This window comes from Myotis daubentonii, chromosome 7, assembly GCF_963259705.1.
Source record: "Myotis daubentonii chromosome 7, mMyoDau2.1, whole genome shotgun sequence".
Taxonomy (NCBI): Eukaryota; Metazoa; Chordata; class Mammalia; order Chiroptera; family Vespertilionidae; genus Myotis; species Myotis daubentonii.
In genome coordinates, this window is record NC_081846.1 from 79,763,261 (window position 1) to 79,779,482 (window position 16,222).

Below are 16,222 nucleotides of genomic sequence, written 5' to 3' on the forward strand. Positions count from 1 at the left end.
GTCTCAGACTATGAGTAATTTAATTTACCTCTGTCTCAGATTCCCTATTGTGCTGGCTCTGCCCATTTTAGCAACTGTAACAAAAATGTGAGAACATGCACGGCTTGTCTGTTTCAGTGATCCATGCAGCTAAGATTTGCTGAGTATTTTTTTTCTTTGTGCCAGACAATTATCTCCATGATTTTACATATTTTTTTTTCTGTTTAACTTATTTTTACTGTTTTCACATAATCACCAAAATGGAGTTACAGAGAATTGTGACGTGCCCATAAGTTATATACATTATTGTCTTATTTACTAAATCATTTTTCCTGTTTTTATCCAAACTGGAAACTATTTGAAAACATAGCTCAATAAATGTTTGTTGAATGACTGGATGGAGGGATGGATGGATAGGTAAATAAATGAACACTTACTTATAGCTGGTCTAGATGTAAGACTATGAAATATATCTTTGTTTCCAAACTCAAAATCATAAGAGGTCTTGGAGCCTGGATTGAAGGTTTAGTCCACTGGTCCTCAAAGTGTGGTTCAGAGGCCAGTAGCGTCTCCATCACCTGGGAGCTTGTTAGAAGTGCAAAGTCTCAGTATGTGCCTCAGGTCTGCCAATCTGAAACTCTGGGGGTGGGATCCAGCAATCAGCGTTCGAACCACTCCTCTAGGTGAAGTTTGCTAATCGCACAGCCTCATTCTATAAGTAAGGAAATGGAGACGCAGAAGAGTCAAGCTTCTTATAGCTTCCGTAGGCCCTAGGGCCTGATCCTGGCTCAGAGTATCATTTGCATAGTCGGTACTAATACATTGTTGATTTAACTATGGATGTTTTACAGATTACAAGGACTATGCCTATTTAATCAAATCTATTGACTTTCTGCTAAGCAAACCTAGTATATAAAAAAAGGGCTATTCAAAAAATGATGAAGCGTGATATTCACTTTACAAAATTAATTCTATTTAATGTATAAAAGTTAGATAGACATGAAATATTTAAAGAAACAACTTTTGGGTAAACTAACACTTAATTTAAGATTTAGCTAATCAAGTTTAATACTGGCCTAAGAAAGGGCATAGTTAATGTTGAGAACACAGTGCTGTTAAATTGGAGTGAATTAAAGAGGTATTGCTTTGGAATTGGAAGTTGATCTGGCTGCTGTCCTGATTTTGTTCTTTTTTTTTTTTTCTTTTAAGTAGCTAGAGGGGAAAGCATTAAAGACATTATATGTGGTTAGAGAATATAATATTGTCGAGTTTTGGATGTAGCAAAAAGGTAGTGACTGAACTATGGAAATCAAAGAAGTCAAGTGCTTTTAACAGCCAGCCCCACCAGGAAACCTGATGTGTCCATGCATCAACAACAGACAGACAGGGCCCTTTTATCATCCATTTTCCCCCTTTCTTTTTACAAATATTCTGTCATGTCTGCCTTCTTAGCAAATCTGTCTAGGAAATAAGTGCAGTTTTCAATACTAGTTTTCTTCCAGCTTTAGTACAATTTTGGCTTTTTTTCTTTTTGCCAAAAATGTTACCATAGTCTGTTTCTCTCATTATATACTCAATACTAATGTGACAAAGCACTTGACTACTCTAGAGTCTACAGCAACAGGATTATGCCCGTGCTTTGTGATCCTCTGATAAAAGACAACATGTAAGTTCAAAAGTGCACCATTCACTTCTAATAGGAGACAGCAAAGTATATTTTAAGCAGTAAAGATGAGACCTCAACAGTGAATCAGCCTGCAATGAATGTAAACCCAAGTATTTAACTGTGTCTAAGCTGGTGGAAGGGCTGGTCCCACTGCAGAGTCCTGAGCAGTAGTAGATCTCAGTACAGTAGCTAGGGTGGGGCATGGCTGTGATGCTAACTGAGCTGCCTATGGGGCATTGATCTGGGGTGGAGCCCTCTGAGAGAGTGGTCAGTGACTGGGTCTCCTGGGAGAAGCCTCTCCTTCATTAGTGGATAGTGGATGAGCAGAAGCGCTTCCTGGAGTTAGACCTGGCGAGTAGAACTCAAGTTTAGGGCTGAGCCCACCCTCCACCCCCAGGAGAAATTAGGAGCATTTTTTAAAGAAACTAAGCCCAGTGGTGAGTAAAGGACACAGACTGGGAGCAGTGGAGGAAAGGAGATCATGGTAGAGTGACCGACATGTCTCCGTTTGCCCACAGCTTCCCCAGGGTTGGTGCTGAAAGCGTCATACCCCGAGAAACCTCTCAGTCCTGGGCACACAGCTCAGCTGTCCAGGAGGCCATGTGGAGCCCGACTCCCATATTTTCCAGTGAGGGTTGCAGACACGGAACTTTGCCAGCAAGAGGAGGCCCGGAGCCCTCCTGGCAGGGTGCTCACAGAGTGAGTCAGGGAGAACCAGCATGCTAGAAGTCCAAATTCCCTCCAGGCTGGGCAGGCAGGGAATGAGCAGTGACTAGCGTTCAGGTATTCAAAATAGCAGTTTGGCTTTGTTTTTCTGGTAAATAATAAATGACAGCACTGAGTCCTTCCCAAATAATTAGAGGCTAATAGACACTCCATCTGGTCAGTGACAGCTGAGACGACCGGAGCAAAAGCGTGGCTTCTACTTCCTGTGAGTTTTGCATTCATCCACGTGCTGCCCAGGAGTCAGCCCAATCCTTCGCCTCTACCATTTGCAGTTGGTTTTGTTTGACCCGAATGAATGCCAATAATAGAGGCTGGAATTAGATTCACCTGCAATGTACCCTCAATTTGCAGCCTTTCAGCCATAAAAAGGAGTGTCCTTTTCATGTTAACTAGCCTGATTCTTGAGTGTGATTTGTTATTATAGGAAATTTAATTTTGCATGAGAAGCATAACTATGTATCATTTGCATACTCAGAACAAATTCCCAAAAATATTTGCATAAATTCCCCGATGTTCGTTTGACTCAACAACCTCATCATAGTAAATTGCCTTTCGAAAATTGATTTAACACATCTGCCTTGTCCAAGTGTGGCTAATTTTCATCAAAAATAAGAATTAGGATAGTTAAACTATTATCCACTGGTAGGTGAACTGTCTGAGCTGCTATCCCAAACATGTATTTGTAAAAATGGAGTTCCTGTCTTGGGTGATTATCCCACTACCAAGCAGTTTCATGACTCTTCAGATCCCAAATGTTGCACAGTTCATCCCTTGAAGGGTTTTAGCCACTCAACGCGTTTAAGAGGGAATACTTACAAATATTTTTAAAGTAACAGCACAGGTGCGCCTGCTCTATATTTATCATGGGCACTCATCTCATGCTGATTTTTAAATGGCACCTTCATCATTAGTACAAATGTCAGCTCCCCAGCAGTACAGCTTTGTTGGTTTTGCATTGAGATAATTTTAAAAATGACTTATTATGTAAAAATTAGATATTTAAAAAACCTCAAATTGTTTCATTCTGAAGGCAACTCAAGAAACTAATTATGGATTTAAGGGATGAGCCGCACTTAATTTGGGCAGGGGCATCTGTGGATAATCAGTGGCTATAGTTGGCTATTAATTTATTGATCATTGATGGGGCTGGTTCTCCGAGTTAAGTGAGACCAGAATTCATGGAGAACTTGCTAAAACCACATAGCTGTGTCCTGCCTGTAGAGTGTCTGCAGCAGGGGCAGGGGCAGTGGGGCAGGGACGAGAGGGTTTGCATTTCTAACAGCTTTGCAGGTGACCCTAGTGCTGCGGGTCAGGAGACCACACGGGGAGCAACGCTGAATTAGGTCCTAATTATTAGAAGGATGTATTTTTGAGAAGCCGTTGTTTAGCTGAAGCTGCTAGTAAAGGACATTTTGATCAGTCCTGGCAAAGCCAAGAGGAGGCCAGCAGGTGCTCAGGTGGTGGGCAATGATGAGTTGCTAGGTAATTCTCCTCAGGGATGAACTGGCACAGAGATGGAAGCTCTGGGGACAAGGTCTCTCTCTAAATTAAAAGTTGTGATGAGTTATGATATTTCTCTCTAGACTTTCTAATGGGAATGTTAAAGCCTCTTGAAACCACATACTTAATTTGTTTTGCCCTTTAAGAGAAAATAAACTTCTTTTCTCCTGAACCAGAGAGACTTTCCAGAGTGAAAAAGGTGAAGGGATTAAGCAAAAACAAAAACAAAGCAAAACAAAAAACCACCCCAACTCATGGACACACAACACTATGGTGATTATCAGAGGGAAAAAGGGGTGGGGGAGGTAGAAGAGGGTAGAAGGGGAGGTAAATGGTGATGGAAGGAGACTTGACTTGGGGTGGTGAACACACAATACAACATACGGATGATGTATCATAGAATTGTACCTGAAACCTATATAAACTTATTAACCAATGTCACTCCAATAAATTTAATAAAAGATAAAATAAATACATAAATAAGAGAGAGACTTTCCCCTGTCAAGGCAAAAGGGTTTTCTAATGACCTTTCAAAGGAGAGTCGTACTGTTTCCTTCTGTCAGCCTCTAGGTCACCGCAGATAGAAGTACTTTGTAATCAGGCGTGTTGGTCACTGTGTTCCACAAGGCATTTGGGACATTTTGGAGGAGAATCTCAAGTTTCTTCACGTATAGCAAGCTACAGAAATGCGGGTGGAAGGTGTCAGGAAACATTGTATTTGATCCAGGCTCTGAGAGAAAAAATAAAGAGGTTGCTACTGAGGTTCTTTTTTTTTAATTTTTAATTTTTTTTTATTGGGAACCTTCTACTTCATAAGTTTTTTCCCTCCATCTTCTAAAACCATGCTAAAATCTCCCTTGTATGATTTGTAGTTGATTCTGTAGGCCCGCTTCTCCTGGAAGCTGTTTATCCTGATAATAGAAAAGCAACTACAGTATAAGCTCAGAGTCTTTGGAGGCAAAGTAGAAGAGCAAATTATTATGTAATTTCAGAGCAATTGTATTTTACCACTGCTCCCCCTTTACACTTTCTCCCTTGGCAGTGTAAGACTGCAAACTAGAAAGAGGGGGCTGCCCCATGGAAATAGTAGGCAGCCCTCACCGAAACCTCTTTATTTTCAGGAAGCATGGGCCCATTGCCAAAAGAGCATCCTTACTCTTGCGCTCCTGTCTTCTAGTTCTATTTGGCTTTTTCTTGGTCATATTTAAAGATCTTAAAATGAACAGTAGCAGCCTGCTTTGCCCCCTGCCCATTCTACCCTAATGGTCTTGTGTAGGGACCCATATTGAAATACCCGTTAACTTGTTCTCAGGGAGCTGCTTCCTTCTGCAGAGTTGGCCTCTTCCTGGAAGGTGTTAGGCAAGTTCAAGTGTCTTCAGCACTGGGTTGTCACAGTGAAGAACTGGCCTTGGACTCTGCACATGACATTAGAAGGCCTCCAAGATGATAGCTCTGACTGGGACGGTTCTACTGACCAGGCCCATGGTGTCTGCTGCAGCGTCTCCAGTGAATTCAAGTCCTGCTTTTCTTCTTTTCCTGGCATTCACCCTCACACAGAACCTGGTCCTCAAACCTGCCCCAACCTCCAGGCCCTTCCTCCCCAGGATGTGATTCATCTTCAGCAGAGAACAGTTATTTCTTGTTCTGACTAATGAAGTCATAATTCTTTACTCCCTGCTTCTTATCTTTAGGATGGATGGGGAGGGGTGTGGCCAGGGAATATTATGTTTAAATGGATCACACAGACTGTGGCCCAAGAGAACCCTCTTACTCTTTCTGTGTTCCATCTGAGCTTGGAGTTTCTCTAGTTCAGCCCTTATCTTCATGGTAGTTTCCTCTTGGGGATGTTTTGGGTTTGGGTTTTGTATGTTTTGCCAATAACATTTAAAACTTTTTCTGACTCTCAGAAATCTTCATAATTTCTCTAGTCCTCTTTCCTATTTTGCAATGACAATGTTGATCAATTCTATGTGTGTGCATGCACACATATACCCTGCAGAAATTACATTTGAGAAGGTTGCTGGAAGTTGGGTACCTCCTCAGGGCCTCCATTCATTATCTTTTGCGATGTGTGTGTGAGGGGGTGTGGGGGCACAACACCTGTGGTCTTCCCTAACACATCAGTGATGTTCATATGGAGACCAGATTTAGGGGTAAGAGGAAGACTTGATGAGCAGTGGTGCTAATTCATATTTTCTGCCTTTCTTTGTTTTAGAATATACAACAATACAGAGCTAGTGTTTTTCTTCACAAGTCTGAATGTTTGAATCCTTAAGTAAAACAACATACATGTGATCAGACTCTGAGTACTGCCTCTCCTCTCCCCCCAGGCATGGGGGGAGGATATTTTTGAAACACCTTGCTCCAGGAGGAACCTTCTTTCCCTTCCTGTGGTTTATGCACATGCCCACAAGTGAGAGAGGCAATGTAGCAGGCGACACACTCAAGCCCTTGACTCCACAAATGCTTTCATGCTCAGAAAATAAAATCCATACAAGGTTTTTATGTGTTAACCCATAAATGTATAAGCCCCTCACCCAGTAGGAAATAGCCCATTTCTTGATGGGAACCCCTGACTAAGGATGAATATGAAAAAAAATTTAAATAATTTTACAGCTCTCCTATGTGGCTAAGGGCATTTTCCTACTATAGGCAGCCTGAGTTTTCCCAGGAGAGTTCCTGGCTCCAACATGGGTAGAACCTTCTGCTCTTATTCGAAAACATCTTTATATTCACAGTCTTGCGCCCAAATAATATGGGAATGCCAACAGACCCAAGGCCTAACTCTGCTCAGTGGAGTAGGTGTTGTGGGTGGTTCAGAGGAACATTTGGTATGTTGATTGATTGTTGGTAATAGGTTAGTTTTGTTTCGTTGACCTAATAGGTCCTCAGAAATAACAGAAACTTCCATCTGGGAGACCAGACCATTCTCCAAAAGTGCTCCATGCAGAAATGGCAACATCTTCCTCCCTCATTTTAGTTAAAATTAAGTTTTTAAATAATTAAAAATCTCTGCGCCCCACCTCACTCCCAGACTTAACCAAATCTCTGAGCTGGGCCTGGAATCTGCCATTTTTCAAGTGGCTCAGTAGTGTCTGGGGAACACTGAGCTTTAAGAATCACATGATATTTTCTAGAAAGCTTTGACTGTATTTTCTCCCCACCCCCAGCATCACATTTTCTCTTCAGTCTCCCCAGTGAGGACTTTGGGAAGCCCACCCACTGAAACTGCTTTTGTCAGTCCACTGAAGGCCTCCAGGTTAGCAAATGCTGTGGTCAAGTTTGGGGCCTGCCTTACTTGGTTAATGACTGTAATTGACACTCCCTTTTTCTTGAAACACTTTGTTCTGGAAAGGTCCTCTCAATGCTCTCTCACTGGCTTTTCCTTCATTTATTGGCATACTAGAGGCTAGGTGCACGAATTCATGCACAGGTGGGGTACAGCCAGCCTGCTCCAATTGGGGCCAATCAGGCCGGGCTGGCGGGGGGGTAAGGGGGACTGCAGGCACCCCCTGGTCAAACTCTGGTGGAACTCCCAGTCACGGGGACAATTTGCATATTATCCTTTTATTATATAGGATTCTTCTCCCAACTTCTAATCACTGGGTCCTTTTTCTCTTCAAGATCATTCCTTCCTCAGGTGGTCTCTATTATAGTTTCATGGTTCTAAGTACTTCCCCTACACTCTGTGGCAGTGGTTCTCAACCTTGGCTGCACATTAGAATCACCTGGGAATCTTTTTAAAATCCTGATTTCTGGGCCTCATCCTCTGGAAATTCTGTTTCTTTGTTACTAATGTTGTGGCCCCACCCTATAACAAAGAAACAGAATTTCCGGAGGATGAGGCCCAGAAATTAGGATTTTAAAAAGATTCCCAGGTGATTCTAATGTACAGCCAAGGTTGAGAACCACTGCCCTATGGGATCCCCAATTCCTGTCTTCCAAGCCTGTTGCCTGGAGACAAATGTCCTCATCCACATCTCTTCTCCCATGTGTCAAACTTATCTGCCTACAGGAGAACAATTTCAGCACCCCTTGCACAAACATGCTCCTTCTATATAGTCTTTCCTCTGTCTGTAAATGTCACATTATTCAACTGTTTAGGCCCCAAACCAAATATCTTCGATTCTTTTCTTTTCCTCATCCTCACATTCAGCCCCTTGGTAAAGTCTGTCACATCGACCTTCAGATCACATCTTGACTCCAACAACTTATTCTCCCTGTGCTGTCCCAAGTCCAGGTGACTGTCATCTCCTCCCAGTAGCCCCCAGCTGGTCTTTCAGCTTCTGTGGAAGCTGCTACTTTGGCTCCCCCACCCCCATGCCTGCAGTCAACATTTTCAAGCTTAAGTGAGATGTTTCACTCCTCAAATCAAATCCCACTGAGATTGCGAGATTGCGCCCTACTTCTTTGAGAACAAAGGACAAAGTGCTAACAAGGACTGTGAGACCTGTCCACTCTATCTGTCTCCTCCCCACACCCAGGGTCTGTGCTCTGGCCCAGCTGGCCTCAGGCTGTCCATGGAACTTGCCAGCACACTCTTACCTCAGTCTTTGTTCTTCTCTCTGCCTAGGATGGGCCTCCCAACCCTTTAGGTCTTTCCTCAAATGTTGTCTCTTCCTGCACCAGTCTGTTAACCCGCTTCTCTACTTCAGTTCCTCCTTCCCTCTTCTGGCTTTAATTTTTCCACATAACACTTTCACTTACTCAATTAGTCTCTCCTCCACAAAAATGTAACTTTCATGAGGCTAGAGACGTCTGTCTGTATGGTTCATGGCTGGCTACCAGGCCTAGAAGAGTGCTTGAACATAATTGATACTCAAAATATCTGTTGAATAATTAGATTTGTCAGTATTATGCTGGTCTTACTAAATTCCTAAGAGGACTGTGAATGGCAGTCGGGCTACCTATTTGGCACCTACTGTAGGTCTTGTGCTAGGTGCTGGGATTGCAGACAGTTTATATCTGGGCGCTTTCAGGAAAAGCAAGGATCCTGGCTTCTCCAGGGTCCCAGGACAGCACTGGGGGAGTACGGTGATTTGAGATAAAATTAGAACATAACTGGGCAGATTTTGAAGGACATTGATAATGGTAAGCTCAGGGGCCATGACACATTGTAGTGAGTGAAATTGGCATTCTGTGACCCAATATTTGAATAGAGGGAATCATGTGAAAAGTACAGTGTATTGATGTGATAGATCCTTCAGTCAATTTCTGCTGTGATCCTGAGATTTGGACTCGTCCTTGACCTTTCTTTGTGTGACCAAACTTATCTACTTAAAGTAGCTGGTGACCTAGTTGAGATTTCTACTTACATAAGGCTCTGGCATCAAAGGCTCTCCATCAAAGCAGTAATCAAGGTTGAAATGAGGACTCTCCTAACCATGTCATTTTTATTTTTATGGTGACTGATCTTTTCTTTTGGCTAATATATATTATATACAATCTACTGCTATGCTGACAAATGATATGTTAGTAACTGGCAGAACTTTAGGATACTTTGAAATATGTTTCATTTCTACATCAAGAAAAAAAAAGTCAAATTATTTTTTCCACCTAAATGAATTTCTTCATCTGACCAATATATGCTTATCTCCCAAACTCTTATAAAAGCAATATGTAAGAGCCCTGGCCCATGTGGCTCAGTTAGTTGGGTGTTGTCCTGTGCACCAAAGGGTTGCCAGATCAATTCCCGGGTGGGGCACATGCCTGGGTTGCAAGTTCGATCCCTAATTGGGGCATGTATGAGAGGCAATGTTTTACTCTCACATTGATATTTCTCTCTCTCTCTATTTATCACTCTCTCTCCCTCTCTCTTCAAAAATCAATCAAAAATCCTTTTAAAAAATGCAATATATAAGAAAATAGTCTAGCCCACTTAGAAATATAATAATCACTTCTCAAAATTTTACATTTAAAACCAAATATAATTCTTGGGTCTTTTCCTCAAAAGGTATCAGTAATAGCATCTTTGTCAAATTTGATAAAATTTACAATATGCTGTGTTAGGATTCATTCCATTTGTTAGAATAGAGCGCTGAATATGAGACTACAATTTAACTTCTGCCTTTGTCCTTGCTGAGCCAGAGGAATCGAAACAAAACCAAAGGCAAACATATATTGATTATACAATTAGAATGATTTTGGAAGTTTATTCCCAGCTTTGTGTTGTGGCTTTGTGTATAGCCAAATCCCCCTAAGTGAGGGAGATGGGTTCATTCCGTCTCTAGTCTCTATTTTACCCATATAGAGTACTGAGTACTATGGGGCAGGGTGAAAACTGCCTACAGTGTCTATGACCATTATAACCTTTTCAATTAAAAAGTAGTACTGCCCTAGCTGGTTTGGCTTGGTGGATAGAGTGTTGGCCTGTGGAGTGAATGGTCCTGGGTTCAATTCTGGTCAAGGGCACATGACTGGGTTGCGGGCTCGGTCCCTAGTGGGGGGCATGCAGAAGTTTCTATCTCTCTCTCCTTCTCCCTTCCTCTCTAAAATCAATTAAAAATATATATATATAATTTAAAAAGTAGTACTAGAAGACCAGACTGATAGCTTTATATTTTCAGATTCTCTTGCTATGAGGCAGATTACATCCAGCTAATGAACTAATTACTTCATGTATTTCACATACCTTTGTTGAGTCCTGGTGATGTTCTAAGTGCTCTTCTAGGCAGGTTTGGAAGATACAAAAATGAAGTAAGGTGCTTTGAAGAGTTGTGGCACATCCAAAGGGACCTGTTTGGTACATAGCCAGTTACACAGGATTGGGCCACAAGAGGGTGGTCTGGCGTGGGGATACATATTTGGAAGTCTCTGGATATTTGATAATTGTTGACGACCCTGTAGTCTACTGGATTTTTCCGTAGAAAATGAAAGAGCACCTAGGGTTGAACCTTACTCTTGATACAAAGTGGCTGGAAGAAGGAGGAAGGAAATAGACCGTAGTCCCAGAGTGATAGAAGGAGGCAGGAAACACTTGCAGAGAATACCAGAGAGGGAATGAGTGCGATTTACAATGTCAAGTTCTGCAGGAACTGGTCATGAGAGATGGAGCAAGCAGTCTCCTGAGGCTTGTGGAGTCCTTGGTGGCTGCAGTGGAGCTGTTCCACTGAAGCGTCTGCAGTGGGAGTCAGGTTCAGTTGTGTCAAGAGTGTGTGGGGAAGAGGAATTACAGATGGCTAAAGGAGAGATGGTAGCACTGAGATCAAGCTGTTAAGGCTGGTGTTCCTGAATTGATTTGCTTGTTGTGTTTAACATGTATCATTGGAGGAATTTATGTTGGATCAGATGCCAGCCAAGAATGAGGCACCCATGTATTACCTTGCTATGTAATTTCAAACATGGGCATGTTTTAGTCTTTTACATTCACTGTGCAGGTGTACCTTCTTATTAAGGTGACAGAATAATTTTTGAGGGAAGCATCACTTCTTGTGGTAGTCATTTCCTGACTGTGGAAATTCCCGTAGGTATGAGAGTCCTATAGGTTTGAACAGCTGGCCTGGTCTCCTGGCCTGAGCTGCTGTGCCCAAAGGTGAATTGGGAACCCTGCATCAGTAGTGACAAGAGTGCTGACAGGGTTAAACAGGTTCTGCCCTAAATTACACTGATTATAACATGAAGAGTATTTGAAGGGATTTTAGATCTCTGCAAGCTTTGATTTAGTATTATAGTATTTTAAACTCTACTTAAAACGAATGATACATGAAATTCTCATATCATTAGAATTCATTGATAATAGGGTTTGCTTAGAACTGACCCAGATCAGACAATAGAAAGTTTGCATTAAATAGGCTTATGCTACACGGATATGCAAGGTTCAGCATACTTATAAGCCTCTAAACACTTTAATTGTTTCATCCTAATCACTTGAAACACTCATTAAAGAGTGAAAGGCACATTTCCTGAAATAGATTTTCAAGATTATTCTAATTTGCATAAGTTTTAGCCAAGGAACAGATGTCTTTTTAATGTTGTACCTTCCTAAAAAAATTTAAAACATCTTACATGTCATGGTGCAACTTGGTGTTCCTCCTCAATCCTAACTTGAGTGAAATGTTTTAGCAAAACACTGACAAGGGCAAGTTAGAAAAAATAGGGCTGAATTGTTTCAATTCATCTTACCTTTACAATAATATAAAGAACTCTGTTTCATTGTGGTAGTTTACATCTTGCTGTCTAACATGTAATTATAATAAAACCTTTGTGGATGGTATTTTCTGGGGCTGCATTTTTCTAAATAATCACTTTTTAAATTTGTATAATGAGCATATATTACCTTAAAATTATAGAAAGAGAAAAGTATTCTGAAGAAATTAAATACCCCCTAATATTACCATAATGTTTGCTTTCTTTTCTTCTAATCTTTATATATATTTTCAAAATTGTGATAAAAAGGATTGTGCAATTTTTCATCCTATTTTCATGTTACAATTTGCTCTGTATTCCATTTTATTACATGGTCTTTTCCAATTTAAGGAATTTTATAATTCTTCAGATTGATAAAGCGTGCTTTCTTTGAAATCATTCCTCTATTTTTGGATGCTAAGAATTCCCATTTTTTTCATGTTGTCATAAATTTTAAAATTTCATTATCTATTCAGATGACTCCTAGACATGGGATTTCTAGATCAAAGGTGCTATAGATATTTTAAATTTCATAACATAAATTACCAAATTACTTTCTCCAACTCTTACATATGTAAGCAAAACACACAGTTGTAGTTAAGCTTACTGATTAGCAAGTCAAGTGTGGAAAATAACTTCGGTCCCTTGTACAAATGGGTCTTGTGCATATATAAATGGCATATATTTTATTTATCTCTTGAAAGTTCAGTATATATGTGGATATACATATATCTTTAAGTTTAAAATATATGTACATAAACATATATATTTTAGTTTTTAATTAAAATAGATGCTTTATATTCTGACTTTGTAAATATCTGAGGAAAGCTTTCTGTTCCATTGTTATACAGCAGCTACTTGATTAGGGATATTTATGAATTAAGACTCAAAGGTCTGTCTGTGTATCTCATGTCAATGGACATCTGGGTGGCCAGAAGCCATGGAGCCAGCCATATTAGCTCCGTAGTAGGAAACCCCTTTGTCTGTTTGGATACTTGCAGTGTTTTTCCCAAGGATTGTTATCCAGCTCTCTTGTCCCAGTGATGTGTAGATAGTTTTCCTAGAATGTGCTTAGGCTCTTTCATATATATAATCATGTCTCTCTCTCTCTCTCTCTCTCTCTCTCTCTCTCTCTCTCTCTCTTCTACTCAGAAATGTTGCTTTAATTATTCCTTTGATTATTGTGTATACATATTCCAAATCTTGTCAAATACTCAAAAGCTATGTTAGTCAAACTACATTTTCTGCATAATTATCCATCATGTCTCTATTCATTTTCATCTTTGTCCTTTACTTAATTTACTTAGATTGTTTGTCCTTCACAGGACTGTGTATATGTTTTCATTGCCAGTTCTCTTATATTATTAGAATAGAATGTTCAACAATAATAACTATCCTCAGTAGGGTCTTAGTGCTAAGTGACATGGGAAGTGCCTGCTGGTGACATAAGGCTTGCTGAATCGACAGTCTTCATAGATAATGTGTTATAGAGAGTGAACACTGACAACAAGGAAAATGGGGATATGGTTATATGTTTTCCTTCTAGGTGACAGCAGTTTTAGTCTTCGCTAACTGAATTATCCATATACTAACTGATCATACCATAGAAGTGCCAGAAGGGTTAGTGAGTATTTAAGTACTGGGCGTGGGTTGGGGGATTTGATTTATCTCTAGACTAGAGGCCTGGTGCACGAATTCGTGCACAGGTGGGGTCCCTCGGCCTGGCCGGTCATTGGGGCCGATTGGGGCCGATCAGGGCCAGCTGGCCGGGGGAAGGGACTGTGGGAGGTTGGGCCATGGGAAGTTGGCTGTGGTAGCACACTGACCACCCAGCCAGTCAGGGAGGACGCAGGGGGCACGGGAAGTTGGCTAGCCACAGGAGGTTGGCTGCGGGAATGCACTGGCCACCAGAGGGCAGCTCCTGCATTAAGCGTCTGCTCCCTGGTGGTCAGTACGCATCATAGCTACCATCTGGTCATCCGGTCATCTAGTTGTAATGGACGCTTAGGCATAGATAGATAGATAGATAGATAGATAGATAGATGGATGAGACTGAAAAGTAGACTTCATCAGTGTAACTAGTTTAGTGCCAACACACCCAATCAATTGCTCGCTCTTCTCCGAAGCACCATTACGTGGTGGGGAGATTCTCCCCAGAGTAAAATCACAATGTAAGGATCAACAAGTTTTCAGTTCTGCTGTTGCAGTTTATATTTCTTTGAAATCTTAGCTTACTTCCTTACTTTATCATCTTTACAACTTACCCTGTTGTTTTATGAAATTTAATTCTTCTATTTATTTCTTCAGCATTTGTTAAGCCTTTCTACACATTTCAGGGACCAGATCTTCCCAGCTACCTCTAAACATGTCAAAGCCCAGAGTAACACCCTCTCCTGTGAGTGAGGGTGATGTTTTCATTGTCTTGTGCTCCGGTACTTTGTGTAGTATGAGTCAGTTGACTCATTCTGAACTGATTCTTCCAGGCCTTGGGATCACCGATAGATAGTGTAGATTCCTCTCTCTGTCCAACTGCATTATAGAAATCTTTCCTCCAAGCTGCCCGTTACCCAGTGTCTTTCAGGCAATTTGGGAGCTCTGTTTCCCTGCGATGGAATCTGGCCAGACCCTTTCCTCCTGCCTGTGCTTTGTTACTCTGGAATAGTGAGTCCCTGTGTAATAAATAACCACCTGCATTGCACTTTACACTCAAGTTCTTGCTATAGGTACTGTAACTACAACATTGAATTTGCTATGGCTGTAGTTCTGCTGTACCACTGCCATCACCCTTCATGTTTTGTTTGAGTTAATCTTCAAATGGATGGGTAAGGTGGTTCACAATAGAATAACCCAAATTTTACTTACAGAATGGTAGGGATTTCTCATTAGTTAACAAACTTCTCTAATTCGGGGTCCAGGTGATGAAGTGTGAGTGCACTGCTTAAGTTTTCTAGGTAGGAAAAAAATGACTCCATTTAACCCAAAGCACATGTAAGTACCATATATTTTTCCTCTCAATCCATTTCTATTGGAGAGGGAGAGGGAGATACTTTGGGGAGGAGTTAGTGAAGTACAGACAATAGCCAAATAAATACTCAATTAAAATATATTGGATGTTAGATGTAAGAGTGGAGAAAAATAAAGATAGAAAGATGGAGAATTCATAATTCTTATTTCCCATGGTTACATGGTTTAAGCCTTGTCATCATCGTTATTTTTATGGTAAATTGGTGAAACTCTGTTAAATGGAAACAGCCAGTATTGTTGCTTGAAGTCGCTTTTAAACCAGAATCCAGCTATGCTTACATTTAATGGTTGAAAAACTACTGTTATTATTAATCTCTGGTGTGTGATATATTATGAAAAATACTATGCTCACCGCCTGGAAGAAACTATGATATATGCTTGCTTAAGCTATTTTATTTAATCCTTACAACACCTCTAAAATAAGTATTATTTATCCCTCTGAAGCTGAAGGAAATAAGGCTTAGAGTGATTAAATAACTTGCCTGAGGGAACATAGCTAGCAAAAAACCCAAATCAGGATTTGAACTGAAATGTCTTTGATCCAAAGTTCATATTTGTAATCACTACATCTTTCCCCTTCAAGCTCTGACTGAGCTAAGCAATATGAGCAAATTAACAAATCAATTGATTTTAATCCAAACTGTTTTCCAGAGCTTGCACATGATTTGGCCCCTGCCTATCTCTACAACTTTATTTTAGACCACATACCCCAGGCTCTCTGCCCCAGCCCCACTGGCTTCCTTTTTCTTCCTTAGATACCATACTTTGGAGATCTTTGCATATGCTGTTTCCTTAGTCTGCAGTCTTCTCTTTCCTCTTACCCTCTCTCTATATGCTTGCCTCCTCCTTCTCTCCCAGGTCCTAGTTCACATATCATTTGCTCAGTCGTTTTCTGACCGCTGTATATATGGAAGCTGCTCTTTCCCTGTTGTTTCTCCTGTCACCTGTTATTTCTGTCACAGCATGTAACCAATCTGGAATCAACCTGGTCACTTATTTCTCAGGTCTCTCCCTACAGATTGTAAGCTCTCTGAGAGCAGGAACCTCCTGCCTCTTGGTTATTACTGTATTTACTGATCATATATGTCAAGTTCTGCTCTAACCGATGTGGAAAAAACAATTGAATGAAAATTGGATGAATGATGTTGAAACGTATATATTTGTTTCTACTTGAAAACAGTGCCTTTAAAATTTTTTTAATTA

At 40.8% G+C, this 16,222-nt stretch overlaps 1 protein-coding gene across 9 annotated transcripts in view; it reads left to right on the forward strand.

The window, feature by feature from the left end:
- NCKAP5 (NCK associated protein 5) overlaps nucleotides 1-16,222 on the forward strand; it is a 941,160-nt gene that overhangs the window by 296,977 nt on the left and 627,961 nt on the right. The window lies entirely within an intron of this gene.